The sequence below is a fragment of the Engraulis encrasicolus genome, chromosome 3 (genome assembly GCF_034702125.1).
Source record: "Engraulis encrasicolus isolate BLACKSEA-1 chromosome 3, IST_EnEncr_1.0, whole genome shotgun sequence".
NCBI lineage: Eukaryota > Metazoa > Chordata > Actinopteri > Clupeiformes > Engraulidae > Engraulis > Engraulis encrasicolus.
In genome coordinates, this window is record NC_085859.1 from 49648958 (window position 1) to 49668013 (window position 19056).

Below are 19056 nucleotides of genomic sequence, written 5' to 3' on the forward strand. Positions count from 1 at the left end.
TGTGTCTGACAAAAAAATACACAGAGTGAGTACAGTACCAACTGCATCTGTCCTCAGTGTGTGTGTGTGTGTGTGTGTGTGTGTGTGTGTGTGTGTATTCATTTACACTGTACACTTCTACACACCATACCAACCTAACTTGTGTGTGGGAGAGAGAGAGAGCGCAAGAGCAAGAGAGATAGAGAGAGCGAGCGAGCGAGAGAGAGAGAGAGAGAGAGAGAGAGAGAGAGAGAGAGAGAGAGAGAGAGAGAGAGAGAGAGCGAGAGAGAGAGAGGTGTAATACCTAAACGCATGGGCATTTACACATAGGCATCACATCACTATCACGAATCTTCCAAACCACGAAAACTTCCACTGACGTATATTTCTCCCGGTAACAAGCCTGCTGCTTCAACTCCACTCAAAACGTTGCCCTTTTTATGACCTTCAATTGAAGTCCGATTTTCAATTCTGTTTGTTGACACATTGCCCCAGTAACAAAGAGCATCGGTGGTTCAAAGACACAGAGCGCTCCCCCACCATGTCTTTCCACACAATAGTGGCACGCCTATAAGGAAACACTGTGTATAATCTTTCACAACATTATTCCTAACATCTTACAGTAGTACTCACAATGAGCTATGACACTCCTCATCAACATGGCTATATCATGGCGACTGAGATAAAGGCAGGGCACGCAGAGGACAGAACGGACACACTGGACACTGACAGTCAGGTAGGTCCAACTTGCGTTGCAAATGTCAATGCGAGCCAACTCAACCTGCTGCAGCCAAAAATGTCAGATATCCCCTCCAAGAGAAAAAGTCCAAACATTAATTGAAACACAAAAGCATGCCATGAAGTGACCCCCCAGTGACCTTCCAGTCACCTTGCAGTGATGCAGTGCCAAGTAGGCAGACAGGCAGCTCCACAGCACAACACCTCACCACAGCACAGCAGAGCGAGCGACATGCCCCATCAACCCGTGCCAACTCAGGAACATGGAGGACGTATGCTGTTGATGATGTGAGAGGCAGGAAATGTATAAATCAATCAGAAGGATGGGGACAAAGGACAGGAAGGCAAGAAGGGTTGGGGAAGGGGGGAAAGGGAAGAGAGGAGTGGAGTGGAGTGGAGTGGAGTGGAGTGGAGGAGGAGATTAAAGGATGGATAGGAAAAAATGAAAGTGAAGGATGGAAAAGAAACATGGATCGAGGATAGAAAGAGATGAAAGACAGGTGAAAGAAAAAAACAAAAGAGAACACGGAAAGAAAGCGGGGGAAAGTGAGAAAGAAAGGAATTAAATTGTTTTTAAAAAACAGAAGTAGCCAGAAAGAGTGGCAGGAGAGCAAGAGGGAGAAGGGTCAAAGGTGGAGGAAGAAGAGGAGAAAAAATGAAGAGAGGGGGAGGGAAGAAGAGATGGAAGCGAGGAGGAAAGAGGGAGAAAGACGAAGTGAAAGGAAGAAAAAAAGATTATGAGAAGGGAGGTTGGGAAAAGGGGTGAAAGGGAGGAAAAAGAAGGATGATGATGGGAGAGGAGCAGCAAAGGAGGAGGAATATGAGGAGGGAAGAAAAGGAGCGGATGAGGTGAAAAAAGAGAAGAAGAGAAGGAGTGATGATGGGAAGAAGAAGGGATGGGAAGAAGGAGAGGAAGAGAGATGGAGCGAAGAGGAAAGAGGATGGGGAGGGAAGGAGAGAAAAAGGAACGATGTGAGGAGGAGAGGGAGAGAAGGAAGAAGGGACGAGAAAGAGGGATGAGGAGGAGGAGGGAGGAGGTCTGGGGTAGCGGCGCGTCTCTAATCACTGGGGCCTAATCAGAGTGAATTCCTGTCGGCTGAAAACACACACAGCGTGGCCCTCAGACCTCGGCCGACACACCGACACACCGACACACCGACACACACACACACACACACACACAGACCTTGGTCGAAACACACACACACACACTCTCTGAAACCTCAGCGTACCCCGTCTCCCATCAGTCATCGCCCCGCACACAATGGCCGACCACAGCTGTCAGCCGCTGCACACACACAGGCCAGCACACTCACACACTCTCTAAGGCCTTAGACTGACACATTGGCATGTCCTCGTATGACGTCTGCCTCTCTCTCTCTCTCACACACACACACACACACACACACACACACACACACACACACACACACACACACACACACACACACACACACACACACACACCACACACACACACACACACACACACACACACACACACACACACACACACACACACACACACACAGTGTCCTTACCTGACATCTTTCTCAAACACGCGCACGCACACACACACACACACACACACACACACACGCACACGTACGCACACACACACACACACACACACACACACACACACACAGAGTATGAGGCCGTATAGGCAGACACAAACACAAACACACAGACACACTGACACACTTTGCCAAACAGAATGGTGAAAACCGAATGGTGTCTTTAACACAACAGAATGACTTTCACTGTATCCATACAAAAGATGTGATGTAATGGTCACAGACAAAACGTGTGTGTGTGTGTGTGTGTGTGTGTGTGTGTGTGTGTGTGTGTGTGTGTGTGTGTGTGTGTGTGTGTGTGTGTGTGTGTGTGTGTGTGTGTGTGTGTGTGTGTGTGTGTGTGTGTGTGTGTGTGTGTGTGTGTGTGTGTGTGTGTCTTTAATTAAGTCCTCTGCAGGAGGGAGTTGGAGGCCCTTTGAGTGGGAGACAAAGCATGCGGAGACAGCAGAACACACACACACACACCTCTCTATTCAGAGGAATCACACACACACACACAATGGCACAGAACAAATTTCCGAAAGGACAAATAAATTATCTATCTATCTATCAATCACACACACACACACACACACACACACACACACACACACACACACACACACACACACACACACACACACAACTGTAGCACGCACGCACGCACGCATGCACGCACACACGCACGCGCACACACACACACAGACGCAGACACACACGCACACGTACACTCTCACACGCGCACACATACACACAGACACAGACACAGACACACAAGCACACGTACACTCTCACACACACACACACACACACACACACACACACACACACATACAACTGTATCACGCACGAACGCAGGCATGCACGCACACGGGGGCGCGCACACATACACACAGACGCAGACACACACGCACATGCACACACACACCTATCTTGCTTGGCTAATGATCTCCATCTCTGTCCTTTCCCTTTCTCTTCTCTTCGTCCTGCTCCAACCATGTCCAACCAAACCCAAATCCACCTTTCTTTCTTTCTTTCTTTCCCAGATTTCATTGCTTGGGCCACTTTAATGACCACCCCACTTCTCTACCTCTCCCTCTACCCTCTTCCAGCCGTAACTGTTCTTTTTCTCCTCCTCTTCCCTGCTGCTCGGACAACAGCACGATTCAAAAGATGCCACACTTGGATTCGATAGCAGCTTTCAAAAATATTCGAAGCAGATTCGACCAGTGGGATCACTCACCATCCAGCCCTCGGGCCCTGTACACCTCCCCTCCCTCTCCACACACACACACACACCCGCGCTCCTCATCCACACTATGATTCTACGGGGATTTTCTTTCTTTTTTTTTTTTTTTTTAAAGATATTTTTATGGGCTTTTTGGGCCTTTATTTCGGATAGGACAGTGAAGGTGCGACAGGAAGTGAGTGTGGAGAGAGATGGGGTAGGGTTGGGAAATGACCCCAGTCGGACTCGAACCTGGGTCCCCATGGGCTTGCAAGCACATGTGTGAGGGGGGTAGCGCGCTGCGCCACAGCACCACCATTCTACAGCAATTTTCAAAATGGATTTGAACAGTGGGGTCACTCACGATCCAGGCCTCATTCCCTGTACAGCAACCCTCCCACACACCCACACACACCTCTCCTTATCTACATTTTAACTTCATGCCATTTTTCCAAACTGAATCGACCAGTGGTCACTCCTGCCCTCTATGTACAGTACACCCCTCCCCCCCAACACACACACACACAACTTCTGTCCCTACCAACCACCAGTACACCTCATCCCTTGCTTATCATCCCCCCACCACCACCACCCCTTTTCAGAAAGAACAAAGAAAACACAAAAAATAAAAAAATATCTGCATCAAAGCATCTCCATCTTGTTTCCGAGCACCTGCAGAATGGCAGATATACATGTATTTATTATTCCAACTTCAAAAGGTGTTTTTACAGCCTGGTCAGTCACAATGGACCTTCCCAACATGAGTCAGGCTGGACCACAGTCCCTCCAGGAGAAGGGGAAGGAGTGGGAGGGGGGGGACGGGGGATACATAGAATCAAAAAGAATGATAAAAAAAATGAAAATAGAGAGATGAAGAGAGAGTGAGAATTAGAGATATAAAGAAAATGAGGGGAAAAGTGAAAGAAAGAACACAAGAAAGACAGTATGGTTTAGGAGGGAAAGAGAGAGACAGAGACAGGCAGAGCAAGAAAGATGGAGAAATAGCGAGAGAGAGAGTGAGAGAGAGAGAGAGAGAGAGAGAGAGAGAGAGAGAGAGAGAGAGAGAGAGAGAGAGAGAGAGAGAGAGAGAGAGAGAGAGAGAGAGATGGCAAAAAGAACAAAAAAAATGTAGAGAAAAAAGTGAGAGAGAGAAAGAATGAGAAGGCGTCTGGAGGGAGGGAGGGAGGGAGGGAGAGAGCCCCAGCCTTCCTGACATTCTCCTCTGGCTATTTGATGTGATGTCTCAAAGGGTGCGCAGGCCGCTGCGGCATCTATGGCACAGGAACCTCAGGAGGGACTCCGCACTGTACTCAGAAGCACCGCTTGTTTTCTCAGCTACCGCACACAGCAGACTGGGGGAGATAACAGGAGACCTGTTGTGCACAGTGTGAGTGTGTGTGACTGTGTGTGTGTGTGTGACTGTGTGTGTGTGACTGTGTGTGTGTGTGTGTGTGTGTGTGTGTGTGTGTGTGTGTGTGTGTGTGTGTGTGTGTGTGTGTGTGTGTGTGTGTGTGTGTGTGTGTGTGTGTGTGTGTGTGTGTGTGTGTGTTGTCCGTGTTTCAGAGGGTGGATACATTGTTGCATGAGGGAACTCCAAATAAACACAGCACAGTTAGCCAGGGTGGAGATCGTGACTGTACTCATGACTCTCACAATCTTCACACACTTACACACTTACACACACACACGGGCACACAGACACAAACACACCGCAGGTCTGCTGTGTATGCAAACTACACAGCAAACTCAACACGCAGATGCAGAGCAGGACAGCACAACTGAGGCCTATCACCCATCACCCATCGCCTGCCAGTCAAGCAGCAACACACCAGAGTTCTTTTTTTGTTATTTTTTTTAACTTTTTGACTTTATTTGTGATAGTACAGTGAAGACGGTGACAGGAAGCGAGTGGGTAGAGAGAGATGGGGAATGGCCGACAAAGGACCAGGGACGGGAATCGAACCTGGGTCGGCCGCATAGTAGATGATTGCCCTACCGTTAGGCCACGGTAGGGCCATGGACCCTGTTTCTTGAAAGCGCTGTAGCTCACCACCTCGCCATTTAGTAGGTTGCCTATGACAAATTGCATTGCAACCAAGTAAGTTCCAAACATTGTTAGCAAAAACGCTGTTGGGAAATGCACCCCAGGCTAGTTCTGGGAATCTTGGGGGAGGGAGGGGGCTTCATTTTTTTGTCAGGAAAACCAAACAGATGAACGCACAATAGAGGAGAAGAGAAACAAACATCAGGGGACATTATGTAATCAGCTTTTAGCTTTCGGAGCAAAAAACAAAACAAAAAATGCCCCACTGGCCTGGTGCTGAAAAATAAGTAGACGTCGGGGCTGCAGTGTGCGGACTTCTACTCTCTATTGTCAGATAGGCCTTTGTCTTGCACCTGCCTCAGCGAGGTGGGATGTCAATAATTTTACTCTCCAGCTGAAAAATATGACCACAACTCTGGACGAAGTGCTAATGGCCTCACGATGCGAAGCGAAAGATGTTTTTTCTCCGTGAACCGTGACAACAATGTGGATGTCAGCAGGTTCAACTGGGTAACACACAGTCACAAACTGAAAAAGTTCAGAGCCCAGTATGAACACGAGCGGTTCGCAGGTAAGCACTTCAGTTCCGAACATAACTGGTGTGGGAACTTCCGTTTGTCTAATGATACGTCTCCCCCCGCCATTCTATGTTTGGGATCTCAAACTTAAAGGGGCATTCCACTGGTGGAGACATGAATATGTATTGAAAGTGGGTCATATATGTAGTAGAATAGTAGCATACATTTCTAATTTGGTACCGTCTTGGCCGAGAAATGGCAGAAAATGACTTTTTAGTGCTTGTGGATTTGTGAGAACAATCCCCATAATGCATTGCAATGCTCTAGTTCCACAGGCCACACCCAGGCAGCTCTGCTAGTGACTTACTGGAGCCTCAATGCCAGTGATTTCAAAAGCACTGGCACACTGATCTGTGATAGGTCTGTTAGCGCATTAGGTCCAATCCCCTATGGGCGGGGTTGAAAGGGTGGGAAAAAGGCTTGTAGTCTCAACAGAAATCCACCTCTCTTACACTTCCTCCTACAATGATGCAAAATGACGATTTTTACATCATTGTAGGAGGAAGTGTTGAGAGGTGAATACGGATTTCTCCTGTCTCAGGGGAGACTGTCTCATTGAGAGGGTGTTGCACGAACATTCAAAAGTATGACTGGGTGTCTAGCAATGGGAAGCCTAATGCAAATGGGTGGAACACATGACATCATTTAGTCTATGGGAGGAACTGCAGTCTGGGTTCAGGGCTAAGCATAGCACTGAAACTGCACTAGTCAAGGTCGTAAACGACCTTTTATTAGCTGCGGATTCAGGCCATTTCAGTATCCTCCTGCTACTTGATTTAACAGCTGCTTTTGACACAGTCTGCCACAACGTCCTTCTCACAAGGCTGGAAACCCTACTGGGCATCAATGGTACTGCACTCTCATGGTTCAGGTCCTATCTAACTGGAAGAGAGCAGTTTGTCTCTATTGGTGATTTCCGGTCTCCAAATTCACTCCTCACACATGGTGTTCCACAAGGCTCAGTTTTAGGCCCCCTACTCTTCATCATCTATATTCTTCCCCTTGGTAACATTCTCCGAAAACATGGCCTAAACTTCCATTGTTATGCAGATGACACCCAAATCTACATACACACTAAACCCTCCCATCCACTCCCCCTTGCTAACTTAACAACTTGCCTCAATGAAATTAGTAATTGGATGACCCAAAATTTTCTTAAACTTAATCAAAGCAAAACCGAAGCCATCATCATCGCCACCCCATCATTACTTAGAAAGATAAACCTTTCTCAGTTCTCTATCCCTGACTATTTTACCTCCATTTCCTCTGAAGTAAAAAATCTGGGCGTCATCATCGACTCTTCGCTCTCCTTTGAATCCCATATTAAACACCTCACCAAAACTGCATTTTTCCACCTTAAAACCATCTCCAGACTCCGCCCCTCTCTCACCCCTACCTCTGCTGAGACCCTCATTCACTCTTTTGTAACCTCCAGATTAGATTATTGCAATGCCCTACTCACTGGTCTCCCCACTAAATTGATTAACCGTCTACAATACATTCAAAACTCAGCAGCTAGATTACTTACACACACCAGACCCTGGCATCACATTACCCCTATCCTCTATCAATTACACTGGCTTCCTATCCATTCACGTATCCATTTCAAAATTCTCCTCCTCGTATACAAGGCCCAGCACAACCTTGCACCCTCCTACATCACAAGTCTCCTCACCCCATACAATCCCACCCGCACACTACGATCCACTGACTCACTCCTCCTTACTGTTCCCTCCACACACCTGCGCACCATGGGCGACAGGGCATTTAGTGTTGTTGGCCCCAAACTTTGGAATTCTCTTCCACTTTCACTTCGTCAATGCTCTACACTATCTACTTTCAAATCTAAGCTAAAGACACACCTTTTCTCTTCTGCTTTTTAACTTCACTGACAGGCACTTCCACTTATTTTAATTATCAGTCTATTTTTTTATTTTTTATTTTACATATTATTTTTCCCACTCATTTTTATTTTATTTTCAAATGCATTCTACTTCTTTTTTCTTATTTTAAAAAACATTTATTTTATTGTAAGTTACTTTTATTTCTATTTTATTCTTGCATTTTTATTACTCTCCTATTGTTAATTCACTGAAGCTTTGTTATACTTTCTCGACTGTTATGTATTTGTTTTTGATTGTAAAGTGTCCTTGGGTATTTTGAAAGGCGCTCAAAAATAAAATGTATTATTATTATTATTATTATTATTGTCCCTTTAAGATTTCAGCCAGGGTTTCCATGTTGTCCTTTAAATCAGAACGAGCGCACAGGGCAGCATATGAATTCCCTGGCTTCCATCCTCTAACCTGATTTTCATCATCTGTCTGCGGTTCAGCAACTACAGGCGAGGGCGTTCCATTCCCTGCCGCACCCGGCATGCCAGAGGGCAAGAGTCAGGTTATCCATCCTCTGCTCCATGAGACAATCTTAATTAAAGCATTACTCTTTTTTTCCTTCCTCAACGGTTCTCACAGCACTTCACCTTTTACACATCCCCAGGGCATTATACTGGGGCAGCCTTGTCCTAATGGTTAGGGAGGTGGTCTTAAGAGGGTTGCCGGTTCGAATCCCAGCCTTACCTCTCCCCACACCTCCATCCATGGCTGAAGTATCCTTGAGCAAGGCACCTTAACTCACATTGCTGCAGGCGCGGTAACCAATACCCTGTAAATAACTAAGTTGCTTCATAAAGCATCAGAGTGATACTGTATAATGTATTGTAATGTAATAATGACCTCGAGAAGGTCGCAGACCTTTATGACTGGCCTGTACTGTGCTGGGACATACATGTAGCTATTATTTGAAGATAGCTATGCAGTGGCCGACTGGAATTTGAGGATCACTTGTGGGAGTGGGAATGTGTGTTTGTTTTTGTAGCATTTCAAATGGAAAGCTGTCACACACACACACACACACACACACACACACAAATACACACAACCACACACTCACAACCTAAACACAATACTCCCCATGATGCTCTTCCCCTGTGCTTCCTAAAGTACATCCTATCCTACCGTACGTGTGGACGGACAGTGTTGCGCCAGTCCGTCACGGCACCCTGGTTAGCCCAAGCTCGTTAGCTGCATGCCGGGACACCCTGACCCCTAGAAGGCCAGAGATCACACTGACACTGGCCGGAGAGGAGGAAATGAATTGGGACCCGCGGGGGAAGTCAGCGTATTCCTGGGGAAGTCCAATCACAGCAACATAGAGAGTGGAGCACCAAGGGTCAAGCCCATTCTCTCCTTGGCACAGAGGCAGGAAACCAAACCTTCTGGCGTAATAAGACTTAAAGATCGCCTCTCAACGTTATTTCATTAATACTGCCGTGTTCCCCAATGTTATTGAATGTGTTACGCGTTGGTCCTGTTTTAAAAAACGCTCTGGTTGCTTTGTTTCAAGACGTTTTTGCAAGCTGGCAAGGTGGCTTGTGGAGAAACGAGAGAGTGTTCCGTGTTTCTCGTGGAAATGCGTCTCTGATTGGCTCACTCCTCCTGCTCTCGAAGAAACGCGTCTCTGATTGGCTCAGTCCTCCAGTTCTTGGAGAGAATGTAATGGGAAACAGAGTCGCCACTTCCCCGGGTGGTACTGCACTATAGGGGCGCCAGTGGAGGCGTGCAGGCTCCATTCAGGGCTGTGCTCTTTCGACAGCGACCCCTAGGCTTGCTGCAGGCACGGAGCAACCAGAGTGAGCTGGCTTTATGTATGAGGCTTTGTGCTGTGTGTGTACCTGAGAGTAGCAACCAGCTGATAGCTAAGCTAAGCTATGTTTCGGGCCACCAGACGTTGCTTGTTTTGAAAACAAGCAGAAAAAAATTACTCGACATGTTTTTAGATAAATGGGTCGATATAAACCTTTGTGGGCAACGCCTTCTTTCGACGTGACGAAACACAGAAAGGCTTTCGTGATTCGCTCGTTTCTCTGCATTATTTATGTAAATTGGGAAACACCGGGAAACACAGCCAGGAGAGTTGACGCACCGCTATGAGAGCCTTGCAAATGAGTTTAACTTGGAGTGACCGTCCGATCTTCGAAAGGAGTGAGTAAAACTGAGTTTTATCGGAAGTTGGCCTTTAAGCAAAATTCCATAGATGATGAAGCAATGCCATCTCTGCTGTACACAAAACCCAGAGTATTGGGATCCAGTGAGTTTATTTAACCCATGTTGTCCTAAGCCCTTTTTGGGAAAGGGTGCCCTCTGCCTATTAAATCCTAAATATCTCAGCCTCCGAAGCACATACCAACATGGAATGAGTTACATTTAAATGCTAGGGTCCTCGTATTGCCTTAGAATGTGTTCATTCAGCTCCAATCTACCCACATTTTTAATAAAACAGCTCAAATCTCAAAAACCTGAATGCAGCGTATATGTGCTTCCAGGACACCATGGGTTAAAAGCAATTGGACGAACTGGACTGAGTGGATAAGTGGACTTTTCTTATCAAGCTCAAGAAGAAGCCAACCTGCTTAGAAGTAGTAATAAATAATAATAACATGGAACCCAACCATGGAACCCAAGGTCACTTTACAGAAGGAGATGGGGCTAAGGAATTGGGGAAAGGGGAGGAGGGAACGGTTAAGGAATATAGACATCACCAGTGAATAAATGTGACTCAAGATGCGTTTTGAACGTAGCCAGAGTTGGGGCTTGGCAAATGTGGAGAGTACTGTTCCAGAGGGTGAGGCCAGCAACACAGAAGGCTCTGTCACCAAAGGCCTGCAGCCTGGAGCGGGGGATGACCAGCTGGTCCTTGCCAGACCTTGATTGGGAGTAGAGCTGGAGGAGATTATAGAGGTACTACCGGGCAAGATCATGGAGTGATCTGAAGTTAAGCGTTTTCCATAACTGAAAATGGATAATCCAGGAAAGTCCAAGTAAAATGAGGAGGTGAATTTAAAAAAAAACCTGTATTAACGTATGGCTAAGCATGATTAAATCATGCTTTGCTCATGTTTTAGCAATAAGTTAACGAATGCTTTTTAATTCACTTCCTCATTTTCACTAGGAGTTGCCTGGATTATCCCTTTTTTCTTGAATTGGACTGTCGCCCTTCATCCAAGAGCACCCAATAACTTGAGAAGACACTGCGATTTTTTGAGCTACCCGCCATTTTGTGTTAAAATCCTTTCCATCACTGTTTGCAGTCTGTTTACTGGATTGATATTCGCTTGCCATCAGGTGAACAGAAAAGTGAACTACGATCAGCAGTTCTGAGATTCAAGCGCAATTTTATTTCTGCTGTTGGAAAGTTGTGACAACTGGTCTTAACTCCTGTTTTTTGGTATAATATTTACATTTTTTATCAATGTGTCTTGCCAATCATTTCTTAGTTGTGATCCAACTGCTAATTATCAATCACCTCATCCGTATTCCTGAACATCACATCAATCTGTGTTTCCACAACCACGTCGGGAGTCATATTTTTAATCATGGTCAATGTTGGTCATTTCAATTAAAAACTAAAAATGTCTTCCTGTTTCTCTCCACCCCAAAGTGGAACAACACGTCTAGACTTCAGAGAAGTGTGAGAGTAGAGGCTATGGCAGACTGATCGACATAATTGCCAACATCAATTGCATCAAAAATAACACAGACAGCACAACCACTGATAACCCTTTGGCCTTTTACAGTAAAAGCTGGTCAAAACCCAAAACCGAAAGCAACCGCAGGCATGCCACTTTGCACTACCCATACAACAAGCCGAGCCAAGAACAGCAGTGATGGGAAAGATAACCACACACACACACACACTTGCATACTCTCTGGCACAATCTCTTACACAAACACACACACATACAGTACAGCCAGACTTTTAGCTCTCTCTCGCTCTCTAACACACACACACACACACACACACACACACACACACACACACACACACACACACACACACACACACACACACACACACACACACACACACACACACACACACACACACACACACACACACACACACACACACACACACACACACACACACACACACACTAGAGTAGTGCAAAAGTCAATTCATCATCAGAGGTGTCAATTGAGTAGCCATTACCGTGAGCTGATTCAGCACTGGTTGGATCAAATTTCTGGCAGGATTTTGACTTTCTGAACCACAGTTTGACACCACAGTTCACTATTATTATTTATGTAATCCCCCCCAATAAGAGAGAAAGCAACCAGACTCATCTGGTTGAGGATATGGGCTTAAGATCAGAGGGTTGCAGGTTCAAATCACAGTATTCTCCCCCTTCCACTACCTATCGCACTCCATGGCTGAGGTGCCTTTGAGCAAGGCACCTAATCCCATACTGCTCCAATACTGCTCCAGGGACTGTAACCAATACCCTGTACATATTCAGTCACTTGTATTAAAAGCATCAGCTGACTGTAATGTAAAGTAATGTAGTGACATGGCCTCCGTGCCCTGTTCCGGAACCCCCTGTACCACAGCTATCGCACCGTAGTACAGTACACAGCTAATGGTTGCAGCTGTTGTTGGTGGTGTGGAGGGCATTAGTGGCTGGTGTCTAGTGAGTCGACATGTGGCTGTGTTTCTTGGCCCTGCCCAGGGTGCCTGGAGCCGAGCCCTGAACAACAAGCAGCCTGCCCCCGGCCCGGGTGCTCGGCCCTGGGCCTAATTGGAAAGGGAAGTGGGGCTCGCTGGTTCTCACTGGAGATTTGTTTGCCATCGGATGCATTATGAGTAAGGGCCCGGTGTTTATGAGGAGGGCTGGGCTGGTGCTCGGAGTGGAGGAGAGGGGAGGTGTGTGTGTGTGTGTGTGTGTGTGTGTGTGTGTGTGTGTGTGTGTGTGTGTGTGTGTGTGTATGTGTATGTGTATGTGTAGAGCTGCTGAAAGCTTTGGCCGAGCCTGGGACAAAATCATCTGAAAGCCCCCCCATTCCCTAAGCCCAATCCATACATTATGTATCTTTCTCCTTGGCCCTGAGATATCTGACCCCCCCCAGTTAGCTTTCCTGAGTGTGCCTGTGTGCCTGTGTGCATGCGTGCGTGTGTACGTGCGTGCTTGCATGTGCCCATCACAAAGAAGGCATACCACCATTGGTGTTGATGTGTGTGTATATGATGGCAAGGAGACCATGTCTGTGACTGATAGGGTGTCCTACCATTTGAATTAACGGGAACACTGACACATCCTCGAACAGAACAACCCTGCCTTGTGAATGCTATCAGAAATTCTGGTCTTTATCCACATCCCCACAAGTCTGATGACGTCAACTGGAAAGAAAGGCATGAAACTTTGAGTTTGAATGTGTTGCGTCACAGGGCACACACCAAAAAAAAGCTGTCATTTGATTGGCTGCTCAACTAAACTTGAGTGTGTGGATTGATTTCTGTTCTGATTGTGAAAAATGTTCTTCATCTGAGAATTTTCAGAGCGGTAAATCAACAACGAATGAGCATGAAGTTGTCTCGACATGGAAAGAAGCGATATCTATGAAAATAGGCATTGAAAAATACAGCTACTAACATCGCTGTATGTGTCTCCATTGGCGTTAATGTAAACAAAAACTCTTATCGCAGACAATGTTGACCTCAATGCTGGCTCTTCAGCTTTGAACTTTCATGTAGTGGGAGGAAGCAATGCTACATATGACCACATGATTCACAGTGTCAGTATAGAAGATCTTTGAGCAAACAGCTCACCATCTTGGACAATAAGGAGCACCCACTCTACAACACCATCATCCAAGAAGAGTGTATTCAGCTGGAGGCTGGAGGCTGGAGGCTGAGGGCACTGAAATTCAGGACAGACAGACTGGGGAAATCATTTGTCCCACGAGCCATGCAACTCTATAATCTGTCCTTTAAGGACAAAGAGAAACTCCTGGACTTTTCTGCATGATCACCTTATTTATCTTTTATCTGGGCCTACTTTTTACATTTTTATTTTATTTTTATTTTATTTTTATTTTTACTTCTCCTTTTAATCTACAGAGCAAACCGGAAAAAGAATTTCCCCTTGGGAATAAATCAAGTTTAATCTATCTATCTATGAATTTTGGTGCAGTTTAATAATTGTTGAATGACATGAAGCTAAATTAAACATTTTCCTCCCATATTAATTCATGCAAAATTTTCCCCCATTTCAACATGTCGGTACCTTTGCAACGCCATAGCGACGAAGCGGCAACTTGGAGCTAGTCTACACAAAAACGTTTTCAAGACACTACGATATTTTTGTGTATTGTTTGGGCCTTGCGTCCACATGGCGCCACTTTTTGGGTACGCTTTGAGTACCCATTTGAGAAGAAAGGGTTCCAGAGTGGAAAGATCTGGCAACGTTACCATTCCCGTTGCCATCTGGAGGAGTCTTCAGGTTAATTATTATGGGCATGTCAACAAGACCAGTGGGTTGAGGGTAAAAATTCCATCTCGCACACTTCAGTGCTCTCTCCTCCACGCATGCACGCACGCACGCACAGGCTTCAAACACCCTCCTCATTCCTCTGACATGAACACAGTCATTTAACAGGCACCTCTGTCTGGCAGTGTGTCTTTAAAGGATCAAAACAATTACACCACAGTAGTACACACACACTAACCAAGAGGGAGCAGCCTCTCTCTCTGACACACACACACACCTTCTTACCATCCTCCACAACCTCATAACAGAATTACACACTAATGTTGCACACACCCATTAACACACACACACACACACACACTGACATTCTTTGCTTGTCACTTATCAAACTAAACCATCAAAACCCTTTCCAACAAAAACACACACATATATGGCATGATATAAAACACATAGGCTACACACACACACACACACACACACACACACACACACACACACACACACACACACACACACACACACACACACACACACACACACACACACACACACACACACACACACACACACACACACACACACACACACACACACACACACACACACACACACACACGAAACAAAGGCACGTACACATTTTCTACACTTGCGAGGCGGCAACGAGAGCGTTTGTATGAGGCCTGGGCTCACAGTCCATAAACGAACAATAGTTGGAAGTGAACAGATTTTTTTTAAATCCACAATGCACAGTGTGGGTGATGTTAAGAGGAGGTGTTGGTGGGTGGCAGTGTGGGTTATCCACAGGGGTGTGTCTCTGTGTGTGTGTATTTTCGTGTGTGTGTGTGTGTGTGTGTCTCTGTGTGTGTGTATTTTCGTGTGTGTGTGTGTGTGTGTGTGTGTGTGTGTGTGTGTGTGTGTGTGTGTGTGTGTGTGTGCTGTGCACCCTTTGGGCACTTCAGAGATTTTAAGAGGGCACTTTCATACCAGAAGCCCTCCAGCACGGAGGCAGGAAAACACCTCTTGGCCGAGCAATAATTCACTCATTAGTTAGACTGTGTACTCTCCGTGTGTGTGTGTGTGTGTGTGTGTGTGTGTGTGTGTGTGTGTGTGTGTGTGTGTGTGTGTGTGTGTGTGTGTGTGTGTGTGTGTGTGTGTGTGTGTGTGTGTGTATGTGAGAGAGAGAGTTGTGGTTCTGCATTGTTAAAATACCGTAGCACAATCAAGAGTGCAAGGACAAATAAATAAATACGTCCAAATGTTGACGCATTCCCACACCCATTCTCATACACTCACAAAACACACACATTCTCACACACACATTCTCTCTCTCTCACTCACACACACACACACACACACACACACACACACACACACACACACACACACACACACACATACACACACACACACACACACACACACACACACACACACACACACACACACACACACACACACACACACACACACACACACACACACACACACACACACACACACACACACACACACCTAATTGACTTCAGCTCTTGTGTGGCCTTGCTTGGGGTCAAACAGGAACGGTATCCAGAACAACTCTCGGTGGGCGAAAAAGAAATTTTCGTACAGAAATATCTCACGATTTCTCAAAAAAAGAATCTGTCGTCAGGGTGCGACAACACTTTCATGTGATATTTACATCGCAAACTTAATTCATCTCTAAGGGTGTCAGAATTGTAGCCCAAAGGTTGCCGGATCGACTCCTGACCTGCCAGGTTGGTGGGGGTCGTAAACAACCAGTGCCCTCCCCCATCCTCTTCCATGACTGAGGTACCCTGAGCATGGTACCAACCCGCAGCACTGCTGGCTTGGGGTGCCGTTTCGGGCTGCCCCCTTGCATGGGTGAGGCATATAATTTTGTTGTGGAGTTCTCCAGGTGGGCTTTCACTTTCCCTTCACTAATGGGGAAGAAGTTCTCTGGCAATCATGCTGCTACCTGAAAAGCTCCACTATTACCTCGCCATACCAGAGTGCCAGCTGTCTACACAAACCTGTAGGTACAATCAGATATTCTTATGACCTTTAAGGCAATCCTGCTTACTACGACTCGCAAGGCCGCGTAAGTAGACAGCTTGATACACCAATAATGTCACCTTTTTCGGCTACTGATTCTGCGTCTTTTTTCAGAAAGTGTGTTCAACTCCAAACTCAAAGCCGCAATCTCCAGTGTAGCTCTTGGGTTAGCATGACAGACAGACGTTTCGGGCTAAACCCTCTTCAACCCACTGAAATAAAATACAACAACTTCACTCGAGAATGCGGCTTTTCTACAAAAAATAATGAAAAGTTCCGACATTTGAACTTGGAGTGGCCAGACAAAAACACGTCTGACATGATGATAAGACAGGCAAACAGCAGAGCACAGAATTTTCCATTGGACAGACACTCTTTGAGCCACTCTCTCCTCAGCGGGAACAATGGAAGGTGGTGGCACTCATAAAATAAAACATGCTATATGGATACAGAACCTCAACCAATGATTTCAGAGACGCTTACTTCACTCAACATGTCGGGGTAAAGGGCACAATGAGTAAAACATTCTCCACTATCCCTTACCTTACACTGTGCCAACACACACACACACACACACACACACACACACACACACACACACACCACACACACCACACATACCACACACAGGCATAATACTTCCTTTTGCCGCTTTATGAGTTCCAAGCCACCATAATGACCTCAGACAGGGAAGCAAACGGGTATCGGAAAGACGGAAGGGGAAAAAAATAGAAAAAGAGAGAGAACAAAGAATGGCATCAAAATAATTGAAAACCGCTATGATCGTAAATACACAGAATTATTGTGTCAGATAGAAGACAGGAGAGATGAGGAGCAAAGGTGACCACAAGAGAAGGAGAGAAGACCGAGAAGGGGGGAAAGAGAGCTAGAGAGAGGGAGGAATGAAAGTGTGTGTGTGTGTGGGGGGGGGGGGGATTGTCTAAGCCTGATAAGCCTCCTCCATGCCCATGGTCGCACTGTTCCCCAAACATGGCTCGGGCCTCGCACAGGAAGCCGATATTGTTCTCGACAAGCTGTTTCCTCCCTCTACACACTTGCGCATGCATGAGGGGTGTGGGGTGTGGGAGTAGGTTGGGGTGGGGGGGGAATGCACATTCTCCCAACAATCTGAACTAAGGACAGTCTGGAAGAACTGGTCAGTTGAGGAGAGAGCAGAGACAAATGGATAAATCTGCATGGAAAAAACATTCACTCTTTCCTTTACTTTACCCGCTCGCTCTGTCTATCTGTCTCTCCCTCACACACACACACACACACACACACACTTTCTCTCTCACAGTCACACACACACACACACACACACACACACACACACACACACACACACACACACACACACACACACACACACACACACACACACACACACACACACACACACACACACACACACACACACACACACACACACACTTTCTCTCTCAGTCACGCACACACAAACATACAATAGGCTATTAATCAGGGTGAAGAATTAGGTGACCAAATGTCACATTTATCCGAAGACCTTTCCGCATCACATCCCTTTTGACCTTATTTTTAAAAAAAAACATATGCTCTTGACACCCCCCATGTCAATTGGCCAGATAAATTCTCAGTCTATTGTGTCACAGTGTCCCCAGTTGTCACCCAGCAGTAGCAGACTGCGATGGATGTCTCTGTGGCATCCGTCCTTAAGCCATCCATCCTTATTAGAGGCCATTCTACACTTTGGCCGTGTTCGAAATGTCCTCTTATTCACGACGCACTGCTCTACAAAAAAACTTGGGAAATACACTGTTTTGCTTCCTACATGGTGGAAACTAAGGGAGAAAGTCAGATTCAGGCCTTGTTGGAGCCACAGGCAAAACTCCAGCAGTTTGACTGAAAACTATATTGCATGCCACTGCTGTGCTGTGACGGTCATCAGCACTCTTGAACCTCTTTGTAACTGTCTACAAGCAGAGATCCTGGGGTGGGAGTCACAAAGCTGACACACAAATATGTCTGTCTTTGTTGTCGTGCTGAATTGTATTCCACAAGTTAAAACATCCTAAAACCCGTCACTGTGCAGTAGTCTACCATTGCGAGAGCTAAGGTGTGGTAGTGCGTTGAAGAGCAATGTTCCAGGTGGAATGCAAAGCAGTCCAAAAAAGTGCTCTCCCATTCCCAGCCCCTGTCCCTGCCAGTCTACAGGTGCCCAGGTGCCTAAGTACCAATCTAATTGCCACCCTACACCCACGTGACACACCACAGTGAAAGTCAAAATAAAAGCCATTAGATGGCAAGATGAGGCATATGGGCGCTACAGCCTGGATGCTTAAACCTAGGGTTGCCACCCCTGACCGAAAAAAACCCCCTTGATATTTCAATAATAATAGACCGCTTTGCTTGTAAGCATTGGCTTCTTTCATTTAGGAAAAGGGTATTGCCCCCGTACAGGCAATTGAAAAATGGGACAATCAGGGAAAACGGAGATACAGTAAGTGGTTACACTACCCCAACCTGCTGTATTTGATGCATGACGGCTAGCTAAGCATCTGCACACATCATCAACA

At 46.2% G+C, this 19056-nt stretch overlaps 1 protein-coding gene across 3 annotated transcripts in view; it reads right to left on the reverse strand.

Annotated features, from left to right (window-relative positions):
* The window catches only part of zgc:63587 (uncharacterized protein LOC393431 homolog), a 51014-nt gene that overhangs the window by 10666 nt on the left and 21292 nt on the right, over positions 1-19056 (reverse strand). The gene's annotated exons all lie outside the window — the stretch shown is intronic.